A 25,724-nucleotide genomic window follows, 5' to 3' on the forward strand; every position below is an offset into this window, starting at 1 on the left:
TGATTTAAAGTTCTTTCAGGTGATGCTAAAACAGCAAGTCCCATGGATAATGTGTTACTGGATGTCCCATGTGTATGTAGGTGAGAGAAAGAGAAAGTTATACCCACATCCCACCCTTGTCCTAAGGACCAGGCTATTCCATTTGGATCAAAATTCTAAGAGATTAAAATCTTACTAAAATGGGGGCAAGGGGAATGTTATCTCCTAGATATAAAAACAGAAGAGCTTACAGATGCACTGACAGGATGTCCTGGATCTTCATTATAATAATTATTTAGGGCCTGGTGCATAGATGAAACATTATTTACCTTATTTTGATAATTGCTGAACTCCATGATAAGTACACTGGGATTCTTTATGCTATTCTCTCTGCTTTTATGTGTATTCACAATTGATGATAGTAAGTTTTTGTTGTTTTTAAGTTCACCCAGTGTGGCTTTACCTGGAGCTTCTCTCACCTGTACTGCCTTAGATCAGACACAGCTATGAAACCTCCACCTCATTTCTACTCCTTCCTGTCTTCCTCCAGCCTGTGCACTGTCTATGCAGTCACCTCAAGGTCTGCAGAGAATCAAGGTTAACTCTAGCTTTTAATTCAGGGAAATGGTAACCCACCTTCCGCCTCAAGTCCAAACTATTCTCATCCCCATTTGCCAGAGTTCTGCAGTAAGCATCTTCTCAGTAATATTAAGAATATGATACCATGCTTCCCATTAGGATATCTCTCCCTTGGGGATTTCAGAGGGAGGAACAGTAGCTGGATTAAGGCAAGGTCTAAATACTGGTCCCTTAGTCTGACACAATTTTTTTTTTTTTTTGGCTGCACTGTGCCACTTTTGGGATCTTAGTTCCCCTACCAGGGATTGAACCTGGGCCCCAGCATTGGAAGTGTGGAGTCCTAACCATGGGACTGCCAGGGAATTCCCAGCCCGACACAAACAACAGCAACGAAATGAACCATAAACCCTAGTATATCTTAAATACTTAGAGGATCCTGCCTTTATTCATCTTGCTAATGAGTGCCACGTAGGCATTCTAGCTACATGGTTTTGGATTGAAATATAGTTGACCTACAATATTATGTATGTTTCATGTATACCACACAGTAATTTGACATTTTAATACATCATGAAATTATCACTAGGATAAGTCTAGTAACAATCTATCCCCATATGAAGTTACTACAATATTATTGACCATATTCCTTACACTGCATATTACATGCCCGTGACTTATTTATTTTATAACCGGAGGTTTGTACCTCTTAATCACCTTCACCTATTTTGCCCCCCAACCTCCTTCTCCTCTGACAACCACCCATTTGTTCTCTGTATCTCTGAGTCTTCTTTTGTTTGTTTTGCTTTCAGATTCCACATATAGGGTGAGATCCTACAGTATATGTCTTTCTCTGTCTTATTTCACTTAGCATAATACTCTCTAGATCCGTCCATGTTGTCACCAATGGCAAGATTTCATTTTTTTAGGGCTAAGATTTCAATGTATATATGTGCCAGATCTTCTTTATTCATTCATCTATTAATGGAAACTTAGGTTGCTTCCATATCTTGGCTATTGTAAATAGTGCTGCAATGAACATTGGAGGGCATGTATCTTTTCGAATTAGTGTTTTGTTTTCTTCAGGTAATCTAGCTACAAATTTGAGGCTTATTCTCATATTCTCTCTCTCTTTTTGTTTTTTTTTTTGGCTGTGCTGCGTGGCATGTGGGATCTTAGTTCCCCGACCAGGGATCGAACCTGGGTGCTCTGCAGTGAAAGCAGGGTCTTAACCACTGGACCGCCAGGGAAGTCCCTCTCACATTCTTTTACAATAGCACTATATTCCCCATTCCTGCTCACCTCTTTCAATTCAGAACTAATTATTTTTATCTGGATTATTTTAAAGGCTTACTTTACTGGACTTCTTGTCTGAAGTTAGTTACCAGGCTACCCATTCTCCAGACTGTTTGGCAGGGGGCAGGTGGGAGTACCTTCTATAACTCAAATCTGAACTTCTATCACCCTTCCATTCAAATTGCTGATTACCTCCCCTCCTGCCTCAGAAACACATCCTCTTTCAAGAAGTGATAAAATTCCTTTTTAGATACACATTATCCCATGTGCTGCGCCAGCTCACCTATCATCATTTTCAGTCACAGGAAAATTTTAACCAGACCTCAACCACACCTCACTTTTCACATCTCTCCATTTTGCACACTCTTTGCTTCCTCATATTCCTGTGAACATCCAAAACAATTGCATTTTGCATTATCTCAAGTTCTTTAGCATGTCTTATTTTTCCCTAAGAAGTAAATCAATATTGAAATGATTTGCACTTCAATAAGACTAGAAAATCCTGAAATCACTGGTCAGAGATTTTTTGTGTGTGTGTGTGTTTGTGTGTGTATTTGTGTGTGCATTTATGACTTGGTATATTAACATTCCCATGGCCAACAAGCCTTCTGAAAATCTGTTTATTCAATACAGTGTTCCACACAACCCAAGTCAAGGAACAAGCTCTTTCCCATGGTTTGCAAACTCTGCCGGACTTGGCACCTAAGTTCCTCTCTCTTAACTCCAGCCACAGCTTGTCCTCCTAATTTAAACTTTATTATTAACAAACTATACACCTTGTCTTTTCATACCTCCGCACCATTATGCTTGATCTTCCCTCTCAAATTTCTACCTTTACTTACCAGCTAATTCAGCTTATCTCTTTTAGACTCAGCTCAGTCATCATCACCTTTTAAAGGTTCCCAATATCTTTGTTCATGCAGCTCCCTCTTGAAGAGATGCCATTCCATACCTCTCTTACTGCCTAATATTGACTACACTTTTGAAGTGCAGCTTAGATAGGAAAAGAGTATGAAACCATCCTTGGATGACTTGACAATAAAATACCTACCCTTTCTATTTATTTACAGCAAATTTTATCAAGATTATATGTGTGTATGTATTTTTTCCCTTTAAAATATATTCTTCTCTATAAGAAGGCTTTTCTTGGAGTCAGCTTTGTGCCAGCCACTCTGCTAGATAGTTGTAATAAATAGTAGGTCATCTATTATCATGCATGTAACAGACCTGAGCCTTATCCTATGCCTGGCTGATGGCCGTTCCAATCATAGACAATCCCATTTTTAGTTGCTGTTTTTCTAACTCCTGGCCCTACCCTCTGTAAGTAAGAAGAGAGATGGATAAAGAACAGCTCTATCAGAAGGGAAGCCTCCTACACTGTTGGTGGGAATGTAAATTGATACAGCCACAATGGAGAACAGTATGGAGGTTCCTTAAAAAACTAAAAATAGAGCTACCATATGACCCTGCAACCCCATTCCTAGGCATATATCCAGAGAAAAACATGGTCTGAAAGGATACATGTACCCCAGTGTTCATTGCAGCACTGTTTACAATAGCCAAGACATGGAAGCAACCTAAATGCTCATCGACAGAGGAATGGATAAAGAAGATGTGGAACATATATACAATGGAATATTACTCAGCCATAAAAAAGAATGAAATAATGCCATTTGCAGCAACATGGATGGACCTGGAGATTGTCATACTGAATGAAGTAAGTCAGAGAAAGAGAAATAGTGTATGATATCGCTTATATGCGAAGTCTAATAAGAAATGATACAAATGACGTATTTACAAAATAGAAACGGATTCACAGACATAGAGAATGCACTTATGGTTACTAGTGGGGGAAGGGTGGAGGGAAAGGATAGTTAGGGAGTTTGGGATTGACATGTACACACTGCTATATTTAAAAAGGGTAACCAATGAGGACCTACTGTATAGCACAGGGAACTCTGCTCAATGTTATGTGGCAGCCTGGATGGGAGGCGAGCACGGGGGAGAATGGATACACGTATGTGTATGGCTGAGTCACTGTGCCGCGCACCTGAAGCTATCACCCCAATATAAAAATAAATTTTTTTTTAAAGAATAGCTCTATTAAGAAAACTACTCAACAAAGTACTTGTTTTCTCTCGTTTGAGTTGTGTGGAGACTTGTGAGGAGGAGAAGGGATACGAGGCGCTCATCAAACAAAGCAAAGTGACTTTGGGAAGTGACATTTGGAGTGGAAGACTCATCACCTGAGGTGGACTTTCGGTTGTGTAATTTCCATTGCTAAACATGAGACTGACACTGGAACAAGCTTGCATCTTGGAAATAAGGAGAGGAATGAAAGCTAACTTTATTGCCTTTCTGCTATGAGTCTAATCTACTGCTTCATTCAACAGCAACTTCCTAGGGAGCACCTGTCCTGTGCCTGGCACGGAGCTAGGTAGTGGGTTTCAAAAGTCAACAAAAAAGTCCAATCAAGACTTTGCCATCACAGAGCTGACTGACCAGCTGACATCTGAAGCTGACAAATGTCTGGAGACAGGAAATACTGAGGACGTGGAAGAATGTATAATACTGAGGTTATTTCTTTTTTGTTGAGGTTATCCTACTAGCCCATAGGGACTAGCTTCAGAGCTGCAAAATATTGCTGTAGAATATAAAAATATATAAATTTTGATGGACACCTAGTGTCTAGAACTGAAGTTCATGCTTGCTTATATATGTAAGGAAGGAAGATTAGATTTGAAGACAAAATAATAAATATAAGACCCAATTCTGCCACTTTATTAGGGAGTAACCTTGAATAAATCACATCACCTCTCTGACCTTTCTCTGCAAAACCTAAGCACTGATACCTAACTTGACAGATTCTAAGGGCTGTGAGAAAAGCTCAATTAGGACAATAAAGGGGAAAAATACTTTGTAAACCAACAAGACCTATGTGAATTTTGTTTAGTATTGTTGCTATATGAACCAGTCAGGGACTGAGCAGGTGAAGACAATATTAATTTGTATGACTGAACAGATGGATGGTTCTGGTCTGCTAACTTTCAAAAGCTCCCTGCATTTCTGCACCAAAGTTTCCCTTGTTTTTATGGTTTGGTCTTCTCTCCCTTGAAAGGATGAGTTTTAGAAGAAAACCAAAATCATTATTTTTAGACTTTGTCTAAGACTCTGTGATGAAATTTCCATAGATAAACGTAAGATAGGCACTAAAATGGATTCGCGTCTGTTTGGGCGCCAGTGGTGGACTTTGTCAGTTGCTCTGCCCAAACTACCCCCCCGCACTCCCACCCCAAGCCTTCTTACCTGTTCTGTGTGCCCATCTGCAATCTGTGGGTCTTCTGTCTTGTACCTGCAACTTTCTTACAGGACAGCCTTTGGTTACTGGAGCTGCTTTTTCCTGAAAGTACAGAAATTAGAATTGTCTGGTTGTTTACAGTTCAAACCAAACAGGGACAACTCAAAGCCAAGGATGGACTAGTTCAGGAATAGGAAAGCCCAGTTTCCTTCCCTAGAGTTTGGACACTTCAGAGCTCATCTATGTACTGAACGGAGGCTGAGACTGTCCTAAAATTTCACCCTTGTTTGGCTTCTTCCTCTTGCCAAATCTCCCCCACTTCCTCTTGTCCTATTTCCCTAACTATTTTCCCTGTTTTTCTTTAGAGCACTTCCTTATTAAATGTTCCTCATTTCTGAGTCTACTTCTGGGAACCTGACCTAAGGCAAATCCCCTTAATTTTGGGAAGCTAAAATATACATACTCTACACAGCTGGCTAAGGGCCCCCAGCACGGATTTGTCTAAGTAGGTGGGAGAAGAACGACTGTGGAATAGAGACAATTATTTTGGCAACAACAGAGGCTTTATCTCAAAACTTTTCCCTTTGAAGACTTTATTGAATAAAGTCTAGTGTTAATAAATGTATTCAGTAGTAACTGAATTTCTCCTTGCAGTATTTACTATAACAGGCCCTGGGGGCATATAAGACATGATTTTTCAAACTAGAAGAGGAGACATATTACTTGACAATAAAAAGACTAGAATTTTTTATTATATTTAAAAATTAATACCCATTGTCCTAATAATTTATGGAGTGTGAAAAAACTTACATTTATTGAGTATAGAGCACTTTATATATATTATCCCATTTAATTCTCATCACAGCCCTGTGAAGCAATTATTCTCACTTGAAGATGAGGTGAATAATGTAAGAGCAAGACAATAATTTATGCACAAATACACATAAAGTAGGTGACTGATTTGCTGCAACTTAAATCAAGTGTACTTCACATCCTGTGCTTATATTGTACTATGCCATAGAGTTTCCCTAAGTAGGACACAAGACAAGAATCCCTCGAAAACAAACATGCAAACGGCAACAGTGATCTAAGAAGCTATTGAACGAGAGGAGATTTATATATTAGTTCTATTAAATTGGATGGTGCAACCTTTTCACATTTACATGTATCGCACTTAAACACAGATGTGCATATGCCTTTCACAATTCTCTTGGTATTTAGTGGGTTTTAGTGTCTGGAAATCTCATTCTCCTGTACCACTCCTATTCTGAAGCATCCTGGCTGTACTGGCATATAGATAATATGTTCTTTGACTATAAGACATGACCTTCATCCTCAACCTAGAAAAGTGAAATGATTGTTATAGTTACTATGGTTGAAGATAGAATTAGATCCAGATCTCAACTCTGACACCTACTAGCTATGTGATCTTGTGTGAGTGTAACATTGTGATCCTGAGATTCCATTGTGGGTAAAAAGGGGATCGAACTATCAGAAGTTATCGCAATTAAGAGAATATGTATATCTTAATTAAGAGAAGTACGAGAATACATATTAAGAGAATAAGAAGAATGTATACTGAATTAATGCTTATTATTTCATCCTTATTTTTCTCATGAATCTCAGAAATGGATAGTAAGTCATAGTTATTTGTGTTCTGGGTCAAATAAAAGATGAGAGGTTCCTTGAAAGACAGACAAGATCATGGAGAAGTTCAGAAGAGGGTAAGGTCACTCCTGCTGGAATCATTACCCCTTTGGGGAGGCAGGTTTTATTATAAGATCTGGCTGAAACTTAGCGTTTAGACAATCTCTGTATGTGCATTAGTCATGAGCATCCTCTGATCCATCGGATAGTTACTACACAGAAGATATGGCAAACAAGCTGCCTATTTTTTGTTGGAAACTTGGGAAACTTTGTCTCTATTTTTAAGCAACTGAGACAGATACTCAAAATCTGTACGTTCACAAAAACAAAAGTGGGTTTCTTTAGATATTTTTTAAGATATTTAAATTTTCAGTAATAATTTTACAGAGATGAAGCCTAGCAACAACAACAGCAAACAAACTCTGCTTCTTCGTCCACTGAATAAAGGCCAAATGCAAAGAGGCAAAAGACATTCTTTCAATCTCTTGAAGTAAAAGTCTTTTGTGTATTTTCTAGATTTGTTTGGAAAAAAACAAAACTACTGAATCAAGACAAGGGATGAATGTAGCTTGTTTACTCCAATGCCTGTGATGTACTAGTGTCACCTGTCATTTAATAATCCATATAGAGAAACAGTTTCTCTTTGTTCTCTTCTACTTCCCTCCAAAGAGCCTCAGACCGTGCCCTAAGAAGATGATTACCAGACTTTGTCTTTGATTCATCTGAAAGGCTGTAATGGGCAACTTCAACCCCCATTTAAAATCTTTCTGTGGTACCTGAAGGCCCACTTCTGTACAAAGGTTTATGTTAACTCTTTCCTAAGAGAGGGTCTCCTCACCACAACCTAATAATGGGCTGTCTACATTTGAGTGTCCGAAAAAAAAAAAAAAAGTGTTAAGAACACTTTACAGTCTTGAAACTCACAGCCATAATTCCATTTTCTTTGCAAAACAACACTAATCTGAGTCAGAGCAGGCATTTTGCTGCCTATGTTTTATAAAATTAGTAAAAGAGGAGAAATAATCTAGAATCAGGAATCCTGTTTTTAACTCAAGGTTCTAACTTGCCCCCATCCTTATTTCAATGGACGTCCCACTCCCAAAACAGAATAATAATAATACTCAAAGCCTCTTTAACTGTGAGATTTTCAAGGATAAATAAGGAGAATTTCTCTCTCATAATCCCTCCTTTCTTGATCAGAAAGAAGAAAGGAGCAGTGCTGTTGTGCCATCAGGTTCTCTCTGGCAGGGTTCTCTAGCCATGCACACACCTTTCTTCTCTCTCATACCCATTCATTGTTCATTTTCCTAAATGCTTCCTCCCTCTCTTCATTTTAGAAGATAACAAAGGCTATCAATTACTCAAAGCTGTTCTGATACTTTCCTGGCAGTTAGTAATTACATTTATTTACACTGTCTTCAACAGAGCCCAATACACTTTTTTATAGGTCTTTCCCCAGAATCACTATTTTTGTTTAGAACTCCATTATTCCTGGAACCCCAACCTTCAAGGCATAATTAATTCTTGTATATGTGCTTTGTCAGAATGACTTTGACAGTCATGCAAACATACACAGAATGCAAGCCCACTCCCCTCCCAGTCCACACACACCTACATAGAAGCTTCAATTTTATCAGAAGCTTCCTTAGATAAGTACCCCATGGGGAACACATGTCTGCTTCAGCTTTGATACATTTTTCAGATAACAGTAATCACTGCTCATACCTTGAGGTCTTTAAAAAATGCTCAGGACAGCAGGGTTCAGGTGACTGTCAGCCAGAGATGCAGCTTTTTTTTGGCAGGAGAATCGACTTGGTAAGCTATTTATTCTAAGTAGTATGTGAGGGAGCTTATTCAGTTCAGTATGGTCACTGGCTGTTTATTGGAACTGGGATAACAGGAAAACTAGCACCACTTAATTTTTAGAGTATTACAATGGAATTCATTGTGTATATAGGTATATATAATTTCAGTTCTCTTTCTAAAAGATACAACAATAAATACTTAATAAACAATAAATGAGCAAGTGTCTAGGTGGGGTATTGAAAGATAACTCTTTTAAAGTACAAGTTTCTGAAATACCATGAAACTATATGATAATATCTATCTATCTATCTATCTATAGCTATCACCTAAGATACACATCTCCAAAGCTAGTCACTGACACTCACTAATGCATAACACTTTTTTAAATTGAGGTACAGTTGATTTATAGTATTATTTTCAGGTGCACAACAGTGATTTTTACAGATTATACTCCATTTATAGTTATTATAAAATATTGACTATATTTTCTGTGCTGTACAATATATCCTTATACCTTACTTATTTATACATAGTAGTTTGTATCTCTTAATCTGCTACTCCTATCTTGCCTCCCATCTTCCCCTCTCCACTGGTAACCACTAGTTTGTTCTTTCTGAGAGTCTTTTTTATTGTTGTTATATTGACTAGTTTGTTTTATTTTTTATATTACACATATTAGTGATAAACTACAGTATTTGTCTTTCTCTGATTTATTTAACTAAGCATAATACCCTCCAAGTCCATCCATGTTGTTGCAAATGGCCAATTTTTATTTTTATATGGCTGAGTAGTATTCCATTAAATATAAAATATATATATATATATATATATATATATATATACACACCCCACAGCTGTTTTATCCATTCATCTGTTGATGGACAGTTAGGTTGCTTCCATATCTTGGCAATTAATTTTTTACCAAAAGAGGCAGTTCTACCATTTATAAATTCTCAATAGATTAGAAGGTAATTATATGTGTAGTTTTGCTATCTTTTAATCATTATCATTCCCATAGCTTCTAGCTTAGAAAGCTATCCCCCAATCCTTTTACCCATTAACTTCTTTCCAAAAAAATAAAAATAAAATTGCCTTGGCCAGTCTTTCAAGAACTTTTAACTTGAACTTAAGAACTTAAGGGGGTTTAATACACAATATGTATTGAATGTCCACTGTTAATTATGAATGCTAGATAATCTCATTGTCATCTACTTTTAACAAAAATTTTGGGACAATTAGATTCTTTATCTGGAAAATGGGGATAGGGATGCTTGAAATATTGAGTCTTGCTTAAGATCTCTTAGCTAATAAGCTAATGACCCAGGATTTTTACCCAAATCTGTCTACTACAGACTCCAAAATATTTTTCTTTTAAGTTTTCCAGGAAAATGTTCTAAACTGGAATTATAGATACTTAGATTACTAAAATTTCTTAGTTGATCACTCAGTTCGAAACAATCTCCCAGAACATTTTTTCAAGACAAGACAAAAACATTGCATCAGATTTAAAATTAAGATAAAGATAGTTGAACACTGGAAGGCATGCTTACCAGGACTTTTCTTTTTTTCTGAGACCTTATGTCAGAATCCTCAAAACACCTCCAACAGAAAATACTGGGGAAAGTGGACTGAAAAGAATGTTTTGGCAGCCCCATATCATTGCTTATGGTATTTCCAAGATGGTTTTTACTAATCTAGAGTCTCATCAGTTAAATTCTTCAACTTCCCAAATTGGAGAAAGGGATGGTTAAACAATTTGTTCACATAATCTTACACAAAGGGCCAAAGGAAGTAACAACACTGCCTGTTGCTTTGTAGTTTTGTTTGGGCCACGTTGTGACCTGTCTATTCACAAGCTCTACTAGTGCTTTACACTTGGAAATTCTGCATTCAAAGTTAGTAAATTATCAACAAAATAGAGTCCCCCGAACAAGAGGGTCCTTGTTTCTGGCAAATAATTATGGCCCATCCTCTGGATTAGACAGATATCCATTTCCAATGACAGTAGGCAAATAAACAAAACTTTACACGCTTCCACTCACAGCAGGGTGATAAGTATTGACCTTGGTTGGTCACTTCACCAGAAGGCTGAGGAACAAATTGCTGAAAGAGACTGGAAATCACAGTGAATCTACTAGCCTTCTGGTCATGCCAGGTATCTCAGTCAAGATATCCTATAGAATGCCATTAGCAGAGCAACAGGGAGATGGAAGTTAACAGCCAGGCAAAAGTGGTCATTCACAAAAGAAGAGAAGAGGACAATTCTGACATTAGTAAGTGGGAATAGGCAGAGATGCTCTCAGAGTGGTGTCTGTAAGCAGGGAACAGGTAATTGCATATAATAAATGCCCTGGAATTGTCATTTTTCTTGGGCTGGTGTGCCCTTTCTCTTTTTTCATTGCCTCCTTTGGAGATTTTGTGAGATTTGTTTTATTTCTTGTCCTTGCACTCTATATTGCTATTGAAACCTCACATGTAATAAAGAGTCACTCCTGGAAACTGGAGTCCCCCTTTCCCTGGCAGGAGGAAGCAAAACTCCTTCAGAATATATATTTCATTCCTTACGTCTGTGCAATATAAATCCTCAGGCCATTTATTCAAACACACACTTTGGGTCCCTTTGTCAGGTTCAGTGAAAATATGATCTGTCCTTGGGTTGCCTGATGTGCAGTAGGGTAAACAGGAAAGAAAACAAAGACTTACTAAAAACCCATCATACTTCAGACACTGTGCTAGACTCTTTTCATTGCATCATCTTTTATCTTAGCATTCACAACCAGCAGGAAATTCCAAATTATAGAGTGCTGAATTAATGTAGATGTAAAGAATAAAACATAATGATTAAAAGTATTTATGTTCTCATTTATCCAACTCTTATGTGTCCCACTTTTTGTTAATAAAGAGACCAATAGTATCACCGAGGATACAGTTTTTTTCAAATCTTTCTTGACTGTCATACTCGGTGTTGATTGTGGTTTGGCTGACTATATAGTTTCAAGAAGATTCAGCAATTCTAAGTGTCACATCCAGACATGACAAATCCAAGAGGAAGAAAACAGGATTGTCCTGAATAAAATCCTTCCTCAGGAAGCTCTGGCATCTTTTCTAATTGAGAATTGTGTCATAGGCATTTTACTAAACCAATCATTGGCAGAAGAAATAAGAACATCATAATTGATTCCAGCTAGTAAAGGTTAATCTCCTTAGAGAAATGCTGGACTGCTTGAAGAAGGGAAGATACCTGGAAAAAAAAAAGATTTTGTAATAAAAAGGAACGTAGCAATCAATGTATTCTAGAATCAGTAATATTTTTTTTTGACACTCATGACACAGAGCATCAAATGACTTACATGGGATATGAAAACTTAAGAAACAGAGATGGAAGTTGAACGCATTTAATTTTGTCTCCTTATCCATTATGATATTATCCCGAGTGGTCTTTCTCTATTCCACATGATGTTTACAAGTGAGGGTTTGGGGGGAGGGGAGATATGATTATGAAATTCTAAGTCATTACCTTGGCCATTTAACCATTTAAGAAATCTGTACATGAAAATGTCCTGCCTCTCAGGCCGTGTGGATTGAATTCAATGATTTGCGGTTTGCTGGGAACAAACATAACAAGTCCAAAGCTTGGTCACTAAAAATGAAAACTTTATTGGATTCAACAAAAATGGATACAGAACAGCAAAAATACAATATGTGGTTAACCACAGACAAAGTTGTCCCTTCTGCTTAGCTCTGCTGACATCTGAAACTCCTTTTTCCGTCATTTGCTGCCCTGTTGGCTCTGGTCCAGTAGCTGAGCATTTGAACGCAGACAATCAATGTGAGGCTAGTATGTTTTTCATGAGTTTGCATAGAAATCAAGCATCAAGACCCTGTAACATGTATACAATTTTGTTCCTTCTTTGGGGGAGGACCAATGGTTGAATTCTGTTATACACACCTTGAACAACCGAAGTGTGCCATTCAAAACTAACCCTCGGTTTGAACATGGCACAAAATCACTTAGCCAGCAGAAAAGGAGGTGATAGAGTCAACTCCTAGCTGGACTTCGGACACTGTCAGAAGGTCAAAACAATTTAGATGGGGTTTACCTCTGTTTGAATTAAGAACTTTAGGATTATATGAAATTCTTCCCATTTTGTAGATGAATAATCTAATTAAGAATTGGAGAGATGCGCCCAACTTTGATTACAGTCGTGAAATAGTATTGCATTTAGCTCGGCCTATGTACTTTTGGTATTTGGGTATAGTGTTAAGAAATGACTATGTTGATTTTATAACTTAAATGTAGCAAGTGGAAAGCGCCAAATAAACAACTTGGGTTTAAATCCTGACCAGACTATTTTATTTATTACTGGTTCTGTGACCTGAGGACAAGAATACGTAACTTTGAAGACTCTTGTACAGATGACTAATAATGCAAGTGTGACTTTAATATAGTGATAAGAGTTCAGTCAATCTAAAACTTCAAAGAATATTTCAATAAAAAGGGTATAATTTAGTGTGCTAATCTTGTGCCCATTTGTCCTCCCAGCAATACCGTGTCCTCTCTGGCTCTGCTATACATGCAGGCGCACTTATTCCTACAGGCTGTGCTCCTCAGCTCCTCTATCAGCTGGTCTCTGCCTAATTTCAGTCTTCGGGAAGCTCTATTAGAAATGAAAACAGAAGTATGTGGAAACTAAATGCAATATGGTATCCTTCATAGGATTCTGGAACAGTAAAAGAACATTAGTGGAGAATAGATGAAATTCAAATGAAGTCTGGAGATTAGTTAATAGTAAAGTTCCATGGTCATATTTGTTAACATTAGGGGAAATTTGATGAAGATTATGTGTGACCACTCTGTACCCTTTTAAAATTTTTTTCTATAAATCTAAAAGAATTACAAACAAAATATTGTTTTTAAAATTCGTAAATAAAAACCCAGGATGTTTATCTTCTCCCTTCATCAAGAAGCTTCTCCAGCAGGGGCACATTTCCTCCCCGGCTCCAGTGCCCATGGAATGACACACCTGTCTCCATTTTCCTCTGGAATAAATTAACACTGCCTCTGAGATTTTTCTTTTGAGATGGTAGAAGCTTTCTTCTGTTGCTAATATCTGGCATGCCTTATGGTCCCCTATTTGGCTTCTGAAGTTCTCATCAACTGAGGACATAGTTTCCTCCATTATTTCTCTCTGTTTTAGAAATTCAGAGTAGCATTATTTCTCTTGATTGGATCTTGGCTGATACACCAAGGGAAGGTTCCCATAATTAATGTTATATCCTTTCTACACACACAGTCTTTTCTGGGTTTTGGTACTACTGATCAAACGTGACACAAATTACAAGGCACCAACTGATGAAAACATGTTCAATAATTTAATTTCTCAATGTCTCTACCCAAGACACTTCCAATGCTATCCAGGTATTAGCACTGAACCTAATCATTGTCTAGTAAACATGGGATTCCTCAGTGGTGTCAATAATCTGGGTCCTCAGACCTTGTATGGCTGGTTCTTTGGCTCTAGGTTGTGGGTCAATCCTGTCCCCTTCCAGAGTGAAGTCCCTACAAGAAACACAGGCGAACTCCTCCAGCAAAAGAGTGAGGTGGATGGATAGGAGAAAATTTGGTCCCCAGTTTATTTAGACAAACAAAATTTTATGCAGGGTTTCTAACAGGGCTTTTAAAAGGTTCTTACAGATGCTAGACAACATTTTCCCTCGCTGAAGAGGAGAAGCCTAGGTTATGAGAAGTGTATCATAAACTTGATGTTAAGAATATCAGTCCCATCTATCAATATTATCTGTTTTTTCTGAGGAAAAAAAATATGAAATGCAACAACAGGGTGTCTCCGGTCCCATCTAGGGATGTTTTAACAGATGCCAAGACAAAAATCTCTGAATAACATACATTTATTAATTCATGGTCCTCCAGGGGATGAACTTCAGAATTGTAGCCTCAGTAATTTGGATTCTTTACTACTTCTGGGTTGGTGGGATCTGTAAAGATGGACTCATGGTAACCGTAAACCTTGGGGATGATTATAAACCAAACAACAAATAGCCTATTTGTCCTTCTAGAAGGCTCAGTTGAAGTTACCTGCACATTCTCTTCCTATGAGCTTGATTCAAAATATAATAAGATAGTTCCTTGATGGGTATAGACTAAGAACCTGAAGAGTTATAGAATTTTATCATTCAAGGGTATCAGGATTGGACAGTTTATAAATTCTCCTACATAGGAGAATATATCTGACATAGGAGAATATATCTGGTAATGAGGTAAAGACCACCAATACTTGGAGACTTAGTGCACAATAAAATGCCAAGGAAGGAAGCTTTGGGGAATCTGCAACCAAGGGTAAGGAGAGAACAGTCACATTGTTTTCTTTCTCCTTTTCCCACAGGGCTCTTTCTGGAATGCCTGGTGAGCTGCATAAGATTTTCCTCTGGTGCCTTTTATGTGGACAGGACAAATAAAACCCTAAGCAGGTTGTGCTCACTTCATATATGACTCTCTCCTCCTCCACATTTTTATTAATCTTACAGTCTGATCAACTTCCATTTTATTGAAATATTTTGTGTATTCTAGTTCATCCACTCATTTACATCCAAATCTTGCCTTCTGTCTTTTTGTAGCATTGTGCTGATAACTGTGCATAGCTCAATCTATTTCTAACTCCTATTGGGCACTGTACCTATCTGATGATGATTTAATGATATTTTATTGTGTTACTCTATGATGACTGCCATTGCCTGTTTATATTGTGTATCTTTAAATTAAAATGTCATAAATCTATTCAAAGAACCAAAGTGGATAGTTGAAATCGCTAGGTTCCCAGAACTCCAGGATCAACATTCATCGGACAAGTCCTAATTATCGCTGTTATGGCCTTTTCCTACTCCTCTGGAGCTTCCAAACAATTTCCAATGGCTGTCACACTAGCAACAGAGGAGAATACAATTATTCAACCATCAGCACAACTCCCTGCTGTTCATGTCCTTATCCTAGCTAATGAGCACTCAGGTGTGAAAACGGCATAGGTTAGGAAATGAGACTGTCCTAGTTATTTATTTATTTTATGTATTTATGTATTTATTTACTTACTTATTTAGGTTGTGTCAGGTTTTTGTTGCAGCATCTGGTATCTGTAGTTGCGGCATGCAGGCTTCTTAGTTACGGCATGTGGACTCTTAGTTGTGGCATGCGAACTCTTAGTTGAGGCATGCATGTGGATCTAGTTCCCCAACCAGGGATCTAACCTGTGCCCCTGCATTGGGAGCACGGAGTCTTACTCCCCAGACCACCAGGAAGGTCCCAGAATGTCCTCGCTTTTATGACATTGGAATTAGGGCCTAGAGCTCTCACCTCCCAGTTTCCTCATCTGTGAAATGGGATGAGATTTCATAGCGCTTAGTGGATTAAATAGGGGTAATTTATAGCAAACATTTTCTACAGTACTTGAGATGCGGTAGGTATTCAGTAATCATTACTTTCCTTTCATCCAGATATAGTACAATCCAATGTTTTTCCAGCCCCCTTTTCTTGGATGCAATAAGAATACAGCAAGTAAACATTTAGAAAATAACAAAACAATCCTCAAATAGTATTATAACCAGTATCCCTAAATACCCTGTAATTTCCCATCGTGATAACTTGTAACCATATCTCTTATGTCAAGGACCCTGGTTTCTGTGCAGATGTTTGGGCTCAAGCTTAAACTCAACTTATATCTGATTAAATGCTTTGTTTTTTTAAATTGGGGATTTGGTAGTAAAGGATGTGCCATGAATCAATATTATAATGAAAAGAGATATGGAGTGTGACAGATGTGGATTTGAATCTTGCCTCTACCAATTATTATCAGAGAAGCTCTGGGGCAAGTTTTTCCACCTATCAAGTGATAATAATAATTAATACTTCACAGGATATTTATGTGCACAAAGGAAAAACGAGAAGTGAATGAATGTAATCTTTGACTTAGTAAGATACAGCCAGTTGATACTAGAGACTCAGTTGATGATATTTACTTTTGTTATTATCGAAGCTATTTTCTTGTTCTTCATTTTGAGGGTCCTCGGACTTACATGGTAGACAGCGAGATGTATCCTAGACGTTCTGCATGTGACACTGTTTTCCTGCACCAAAGTCATGGCCTACCGCCCCTTCCTCCTACATATCTCCTCACCATACCATCCCCTTCTTAGCCACTCTCACCGTCACTTCTCTGGATCAGCAGACAATCAGTTATCAATTTCAGGGCTGGGGAAAAACTGAATCTACTATACCTTAATTATTTTTTTATTTTTTATATTGTGACCCTACTTCCCTAACTTCCTGATTCTTGTTAACTTCCTTGACCTTTTGTCTATTTCCTTTACATTTCATTCCCTGCCTGCCTTGCAATTGTTACCATGCAACTGTAGTAAGAACCAATTGCTGGGAGTCAATTTAGACAAGTTTGGCTCTCTAATTGGTCTAATAACCTACTCTCCTGTTCCTGCATGAAGGAATGAGTTTATGGTTCCAACCTGACTACCCATAATACCACTTCTGTCAGGAATTTTCTTTCTCTATCTCTCTTTATACTCCCAATTAAGCTATACAGTCTTATATAGATCATAGGTCAGCCATAGTCTTTGTTATGAAGAAGATTTTTATCATAGAATTGGTTTGGTGAGACTAAATGCATAGAGAGTATATTACATGGAGTTTCAGGGGTAAAGCTTCAGGCTACTTCATAATTCATTCATTTATTCATTCATTCACTTACATCTTTAACAAATATGTTTGAGCACTTCCAATATTAAAGATAAGCCATGTGAGTTGAGAGGAGAAAGTGCAGGACTTGGAATGTAGGAGAGCTGAATTCATATCCTGCTTGGACCTCAGGAAACTGATTCAATCCCTTGGGTATCAGGGATTAAGCAAGGAGAATTAGAGATACTGTATTTAACATGTTTCACATCTTATATGGTGTACGTGCTTAATAAATGCTGTTTCTCTTTATTTCTGTTGTTATTTTCTGGTGAAATGCATGGGCCATATTTAGAATGAATGAAAATCTCTTCATTTTACCATTATTAACATAATATTAAAATGCCATTTATTTTGTACTCTCTAATTATTATGATGAATCCCCTCTAAGTATTAACAAAGGACCATGGCTCCAATGACCCTGACTACAGATGTGTAAAAAGAGGTCTCTGCCCTTTCATATAGCAGGTGTATATTTGTATGTAATGGGATGATGGTGGGGTTGGTAAACATCATTTCTGGGTAAAACTGCAGGCACTTAGAAAGGAAACTGGAGTTGAAATTTGACAGATGAGTCGCTTTTGAGACCTCTGTGTTCACAGAAGAAGGATAAGAGTGATGCAATGGGAAAAGGAAACATAAGCAAATATTCTTGTCACCATAGAGAATCAGAATCATAGTACACAGTACACAGACCCATGAAACAATTGTCTCAGCTTTTAAAAGACTACATCACTGATCAAAACACATAAACAAGCAAAACTATTGACTACTGAGGTCTCACCAGTCTGCCTACAGTCTGTAACATTTTAAATGTTCAATCTAAGATGATACAGTCAATGTAAAGATCTGAGGATTTGAAGCAATGTCAGATATTTGCATATAATGTACCAATATTGGACGACTCTACACTGTAGTAGTACATACTGGCTTTCAATGTATGAAAGAGGCGATGATGTCAACGAATGCTGCTATATATTGAATGTTTGTGTCCCCTCAAAATTCATGTGTTAAATTTTTATTCCCAGTGTGATGGTATTGGGAAGTGGGGCCTTTGGGAGATGGTTCATACTCCATGAGGATGGACCCCTTATGAATGGGATTAGTGGTCTTAAAAAAAGAGGACTCAGAGAACTCCCTCTCTCTTCTACCATGTGAGGACACAGCAAGAAGGCCAGAATCTATGAGGAAGCAGAAAGAGAGCTCAAACCAGACACTCAGTCTGCTGGTGCCTTGATCATGGACTCCCCAGCCTCCAGAACTAAATTTCTGTTGTTTATAAGCCAACCAGCGTATAATATTTTGTTATAGTAGACCAAACAAACTAAGACAGATGCACCACATAGTTAAGAACTACACCTTTGTGATAATTCTCCTGGGTTCGAACAAAGAAGTATTTTTAAAACCTTATTATGGGGAGGGGAATTCCTGCAATTACTGCTTCCCAAATTTTGTTTTTCAGAGCTGATAAGAGAAGTGTTAAGAAAGTGATCATGGGTAGAAGTCAAATTTTGCTTTTGTTATTGTTTATAAATTAAATTCTTGAATAATTAAAGAAGTAAAGACAAAGTGAAAATATGACATAGAAAATATTCTGAGGACTTCCATCTTCTTCTTAGAATGTGGAAAGTTGGAAAGAGGGTTGCACTCATCCTAACAAGGAAAAGCTGGATAATATACAAAATCATACTGATCAGAGAACTGAGATTATAGTGAAACCAACTAGCCTGAAATCTAAGAAAATACAAGTGCCTCCAAGGAGAGCCAGGCATAGTACCTCACCTCGGGCCAGTCACAGGCAGAAGACATGCAGTCATACAGTTAGGGAAGAAGAACTCAGCTAACATATTAAAGAATTTGCAAATGCTGAGTATGTGATAGATTCTGAATACAGAAGCCCTGGGAGTTGCAGACACAGAAGAGTCTACATGTATTCTCAGACTCTTTTCCATGAACCTTGCCAGGTGACAGTGTGAAAGACTGCAGTTCGGGCAGTCGTCTACAGAAAGCTTTCCTCATGGAGCATGCCTGGAGAAGGAGAGTTGCTGCTTGTGGAAAGGCAGGAAGCATGGGAGAGGGGCTACAAATTACCCTGAGCCCAGACCTTTGTAGAACACCATCTCTGGAGCACAGGCATACCTCTGAGAAAGCCCCACCATTTAGATCTAAAGACACAGAAATTGCCTGAGACTTAGGCTGAACCAGGGCAACAGAAACACACTCACACACACATACACACACACGCATGCACACAGACACATACGACCTACCCACTCCTACTCACAATCTAAAAAAACATGATTAACAAAAAATAGCAATATGGCATGGGAGGAGGAGCAAAAGGATGGAGAAAGACCCTGTGGGAGATCAGGCTCCTAGCGGAAGCCTAAAGCTGAGAATGGAGCAAGGACATTGAGAAAATCTCTCTGGCAAATCACATTTTATCCTAACCATTCAGTAACACCAAATGAATTTGAGGATAACCACAGCAATAATAAAACCCTAACCCAGCTCAGCTATTGAGTTGATTGACTCAAGCTCCCACTCCCTTCCTGCTATGGTCTGAATGTTTGTGTCCCCCTCCCCCAAATATATATGTTGAAATCCTAATGCCCAATGTGATCGTATTAGGAGCTGCAGGCCTTTGGGAACATGACTAGGTCATGAGGGTGGAGCCTTCATGAATGAGATTAATTCCTTTATAAAAGAGGCCTGAGAGAGCTCTCTTGCCCCTTCCTGCATGTGAGGACACAGTGAGAAGCCACCATCCATGAACCAGAAAGTGGGCTTTCACTAAAACCCAACCATGTTGTCACCCAGAACTTGGACTTTCAGCCTCCAAAAGAAATTAGAAATAAATTCCTGTTGTTTATAAGATACTGAGTCTGTAGTATTTGTTATAGTAGCCCAAATAGACTAACACACTAAGGCTTATAGAATAAGAAAGATGCCTATTTCCAGGCATATGTATTATATATCTTATTCTCTACTGTCCTATTGATCATCAGTTTTTAACTAAAAAACAAAAACAAGCAACATAAAAAGAAAAAAAAAATTCCCACTGTCAAGAGACAAAATAATCAATACTATATTCAGATAAGGACTGGTGTTGAAGCTATCATTCAAGCAATTTAAAATAACTATGATTAATATGTAAAAGTTTTTAGTGTAAGTGGTAGATATTTTAATAGATGGGATATTTTAGTAAAGATATGGAAACTGCAAGAGAGAATCAAATGAAAATGTTAGGATTAAAACAAAACAAAACAAAACCAAGCCAAATATAGAAGCAGAGATGCAGAATGTCTTTGACTGACTCATTAGATTCTACATAGCCAAAAGAGATTCAGCAACAATTATAGACTGAATGTTTGTGTCTTTCCAAAATATGTATGATGAAGCCCTAATTCTCAAGGTGATGGTATGTGTAGGTGGAACTCTGGGGAGGTAATTACGTTTAAATGTAGTCGTAAGTGAGGGGTTCCCATCGTGGGATTAGGCTCCTTGTAAGTGGAGGAAGAGACCAGTGCTCACTCTCTCTCTGCTATGTGAGGTCACAGGGAAAAGGCAGCTGTCTGCAAACCAGGAAGAAGGCCCTTACCAGAATCTGAACATGCTGGCACTCTTATATTTTACTTCTCAGCCTCCAGAACTGAGAGAAATAAATTTGTTTTAAAATTACTTATTGTTATGGCAGCCTAAGCTGACTAAGACAGAAATCGGTACTGAGAGGTGGACTGCTGCCCTAACAAATACCTAAAAATGTGGAAGCAGCTCTAGAACTGAGTAATGGCTGGAGGAGTTTTGAGGTGCACGATAGAGGAATCCAAGATTGCCATGAAAGGACCTTTAAAGGTGATTCTGGTGAAAGCTCAGAAAGAGAAGAGGAAAGCTATAGAGCAGTGGTCCCCAACATTTTTGGCGCCGGGGACCGGTTTTATGGAAGACGATTTTTCAGCGGATGTGGTGGGGGGCGGGATGGTTCTGGCGGTAATGCGAGCGATGGGGAGCGGCAGATGAAGCTTCGCTCGCTCGCCTGCCAGTCACCTCCTGCTGTGCGGCCCGGTTCCTAACAGGCTGTGGCCCAGGGGTCGGGGATCCCTGCTACAGAGAAAGTTTATATCTTCTTAGAGAATGCACAAAGAAGCCTGAGCAAAATGCTGGTGGAAATATGGACACTACAGGCTATTCTGGTGAGGTCTCAGATGGAAATGAGGAACGTGTTATTGGACAATGGAGAAAAGGTAATCCTTGTTATAGGCCAGCAAAGTACTTGGATGAATTCTGTTCACATTCTAGTGTTTTGTAGAAGATACAACGCGCAAACGATGAAATTTGGTGGAGGAGATTTTTAAGCAAAATTGTGAAGAAGTAGCTTGGTTTCCGCTGACTGTTTATAGTAAAATGCAGAAGTGAAAAAAAAATGGCTTAAATACAAAATTGTTAATCAAAAAGAAAGCTGAACTTAAAGATTTGGAAAATGCTCAGGCTATCCGTATTGCAAAAAATGAGAAAGTTTTTTTCTGAAGAGAATACTAAGACTGTATACAAGCAACCATTTTATTAAGTGATTAGCCTGGGTGTGAACCGTAGACATAATCATCCACTCCAGCAGAAATGCTATCAGTTTGAACTGAAGGGGATGTAGATGGGATAAAAATGAAGGAAAGCTGTCAGACTTCTTAGGTCCTACAGGACAAGACCATAGAACCATTTGACTGTAAACATGTGCTATTCTTCAAGACAAAAGAAGAATGACCCTGAAGGTGACTCAGAGATTACCAGGGCTCCCTCTTTGGTTTCAAAGGGGAAAGCCACTGCCTCAATGTCAACAGGCCAGATGACGTTTGCCTGGAGCCTTGGGAGTGGGGCTGCCAGAGTCTTGGGGATTCAGCTCCCACCAGGTAGACCCAAGGAGGCAGGACCACCACCCCAGTAGGGAAGGTGGAACTTTGAATCAAAGAGGATTATACTAGCATTAAGATCAAATTATGCTTGCCTTGCTAGGTTTTGTACTTGCTAGGGACTCAACACCTATTCCTTCCAATTTCTCCCTTTTGGAATGAGAAAAATATCCCATGCAAGTTCTGTCATTATATTTTGGAAGAGTATAACTTAATCTGGTTTCACAAGTTCACAGCTAGAGAAAAAAATATGTCTCATGATAAACTGTACCTGCGGTCTAAACTATATTATCTGACCTAGGTAATATTTAGATGAGACTTTAGAATTTAGACTTTAGAGTCGATGTTAGAACAAGTTAAGATTTGGGGGACTGTTGAAATGGGATGAATGCATTTTGCATGTAAGAAGGACATAAAATTTGGGAGGCCAGTGGCAAATGTTATGACTTGAATGTGTATCCTCAAAATTCATATGTTGAAACCCTAACTTCCAGTGTGATGGTATTTGGAAATGAGGTCTTTAAGAGATAATTAGATTCAGATGAGGTCATGAGAGTACCATCTTAATGATGAGATTAGTGTCCTTATTAGAAGAAAAAGAGGACAGAGCTTTCTCTCTCTTCACCATGTGAGGATACAGTGAGAAGGTGGCCATCTGCAAGGAAGAGGCTCTCACCTGAACCTGACCATGCTGGCACCCTTATCTTGGACATTCTAGCCTCTGGAAGTGTTAGAAGGAAGTTTCTGTTTTTAAACCTTCCAGTCTATGGTATTTTGTTATGGCTGCCCAAGCTGACTAAGACAGGGACCTTGAAGATGGGTCAATGAAATTACCCAGTGTGAAACACGAAGAGAGAAAGAGTGAACAAACAAATATAATGATATAATCAAGAAATACAGGAAAATATCAGATGGACTAACATTTGTGAAACTGGAATCCTAGAATATTTGAAGAAACAATGACTGATAATTTTCCAAAAATAATGAAAGATGTCAAATTGCAGATTCAAGAAGCTCAGAGAACAGTAGGCAGAATAAATACAACACACACACACAGACACATACTCAACATTTCTGAAAATCAAAAGATCAAAAGAAAATATTGAAGGAGGCAGGCAGAGAAAGAAAAAACATACTGTATTTACATAAAGATAAGAAATATAACAGGCTTCCTGTCAGAAGCTATGCAAACCAGGAGAAATGGAGTGATATTTGGATAGTGCTGTAGATAGAAAAAAATATCAGTTTGGAATTCTATATCAAGTGAAGCTATCTTTCAAATTTCAAAAAGAAATAAAGTTTTTTCCATACAAATAAAAATAGAAACTCCATTACTAGCAGACCGGCACTATAAGAAACTTGAAAAAAAAATTCTTTAGGCGGAAGAAATAAATTACCTGATTCAAACTTAAATCTATACAAAAAGAAATACTGTACTCTGGCAGACATTGCTTCACCATCAAGAAATTCCAAAACTGTAATTCTATCCTTAAATACTTTAAATAACCTTACAATTTTCTATATTACTAAACACACTGGATAATTGATAGAGAGGGCCTATACTCGGAGAGTCTACTGTATTATCCATCCCACTGTTCTACATGACTGATTTCGAGATGTTAGTACAATTTTCGACACACAAACAGGAACAACTCTAGGACATTCAATTATATATAGATACTTTAATTATATATTAGCTAGCTAGCTAGCTAGATAGGCACTTGTTCACATTAGTAAAGAAAAAAACTGGAAAACCCAACAGAGAATAGTGAGGAAATCCAGAGATTAGCAACAGCGGGAAGACACTACACCGCTAGAGCTGGGTGTTGAATAGAAGTAGGTATACCAGACCCATTAATGCAGAATCATCCCAAAGGAGCCAGAGCAGGAGTTTTCAGTGTGAAAGGCAACCATGGCGGGAGGGGAAAGAGAGCTGGACCAGATAAGTAAGGCAGCCTTCGTCAGTGGCAACATAGGAAACCAAAGGAAAGGTGAGAAATACATCATTTCTCTCTCCCTTCCAAACTTCTACCAGGGAGTCTTATTGAATGAAGAACACACTAGAAGTCAGAGAAAAGGGGATTCTGGAAAATACAGTTACCCTGAATAAGAGAGCAGAACAAGAGAAGGGCAGGTAATAGATTAGAAAGTACACAAACAGTTCACTGATACACTCTGCAATCCATCGTATAGAAGGATCATGTAGTCATTAGTATTACAATGAAATTTTGTCCTGATATTATCCTGTCAAAATTTTAATGACTCTCTCTTTTCAAAATTATTAAATGCTTTGCATGGCCTTATCTCTGTGTGTCTCCATTTTGCAAATTCTACTCCAGTGTTACTCATACACTTGCTTTTGTAATATTTTGCAACCATAATACATTCTGTTTACATCCTCAGGTGAACAGGATTCTCAAGACAAAAGACTCTTCTCACCTGAAGTCTCATATCAAATAACTCATCCTCTATGTTTTGTTTATATGTCAACACAGCCATCACATAAAGATACAAGGGCACTTGATAAAAAACCTATCTTGAGGAGTGTGATACTGCACAATTTGTCCTACAATGAGACTGATAACCGTGATAGGCAGCAACTACCTGTTTCATCTCTGTATCTTTAGCACTTACGAGTGTATGTGACATGTGTTGGAAACAATGCACATATGTGGAAAAAATGACTAAAGTAAAAAATGAATAAATTTGTAAGTCTTCACAATATTCTCTTCCAAAGCTCATAGCTTTCCTTCTACTTCTCCAACTCCATGCTACATGCTCTAATAACATGTGAACTCTTGATGACTGATACTAAGAGAAGGAAAAAACGTGCAAGTTCATTATCAGGATTCCAATATAGCATTGAAAGTTTCCCCTTAAAAGTGTGCTATATTGTTGTATATCGACCTGGCAACTGTTGAGCTTTTGACACATTAGGTTACATAATAGTAATTCAACATGGGTGGCCACCATGGCAGTCTCTCTTATATTGTAATCCCATGAAAACCAACAGTTACCTGGAAAACTGGGTGGCACACTGTCATGTTTATGTCTCTACATGGAATTTATGCCAACATACCATGTAGAATTCAACTTATGGTTAAATATCTCTAAAAAAGAATATGCTTAAGCAAACATTAGAAAGCAACTGAGGTGGCATTTAAAGTCAATCACCTCATTAGCAACCGGTTTTTACAGCAGCATGATATTCTTAAAGAAAAATACAAGCGGTTAGATTCAACATCAAATTTAATTGTCTTGGGGTCTTTGCCATCTGACAAAATTTCCCGTCATGTGACAAGTCAATGTTTTGCACTGGAAAGTATCAAGGAAGGTAATGCTCATTGTTGGCTGGTGTATGTGTTTGTATGAGTTTCTTTTTCTTCTCCTCTCTCCTTTTGCTGGGCTAACCTTTATCGGAAAATAAATCCTGGTAACATTGAAAGCAAATTTCTCTGTAAGAATA

Source organism: Monodon monoceros, unplaced genomic scaffold (genome assembly GCF_005190385.1).
Source record: "Monodon monoceros isolate NGI ecotype Baffin Bay Population unplaced genomic scaffold, NGI_Narwhal_1 Super_Scaffold_10, whole genome shotgun sequence".
Taxonomy (NCBI): Eukaryota; Metazoa; Chordata; class Mammalia; order Artiodactyla; family Monodontidae; genus Monodon; species Monodon monoceros.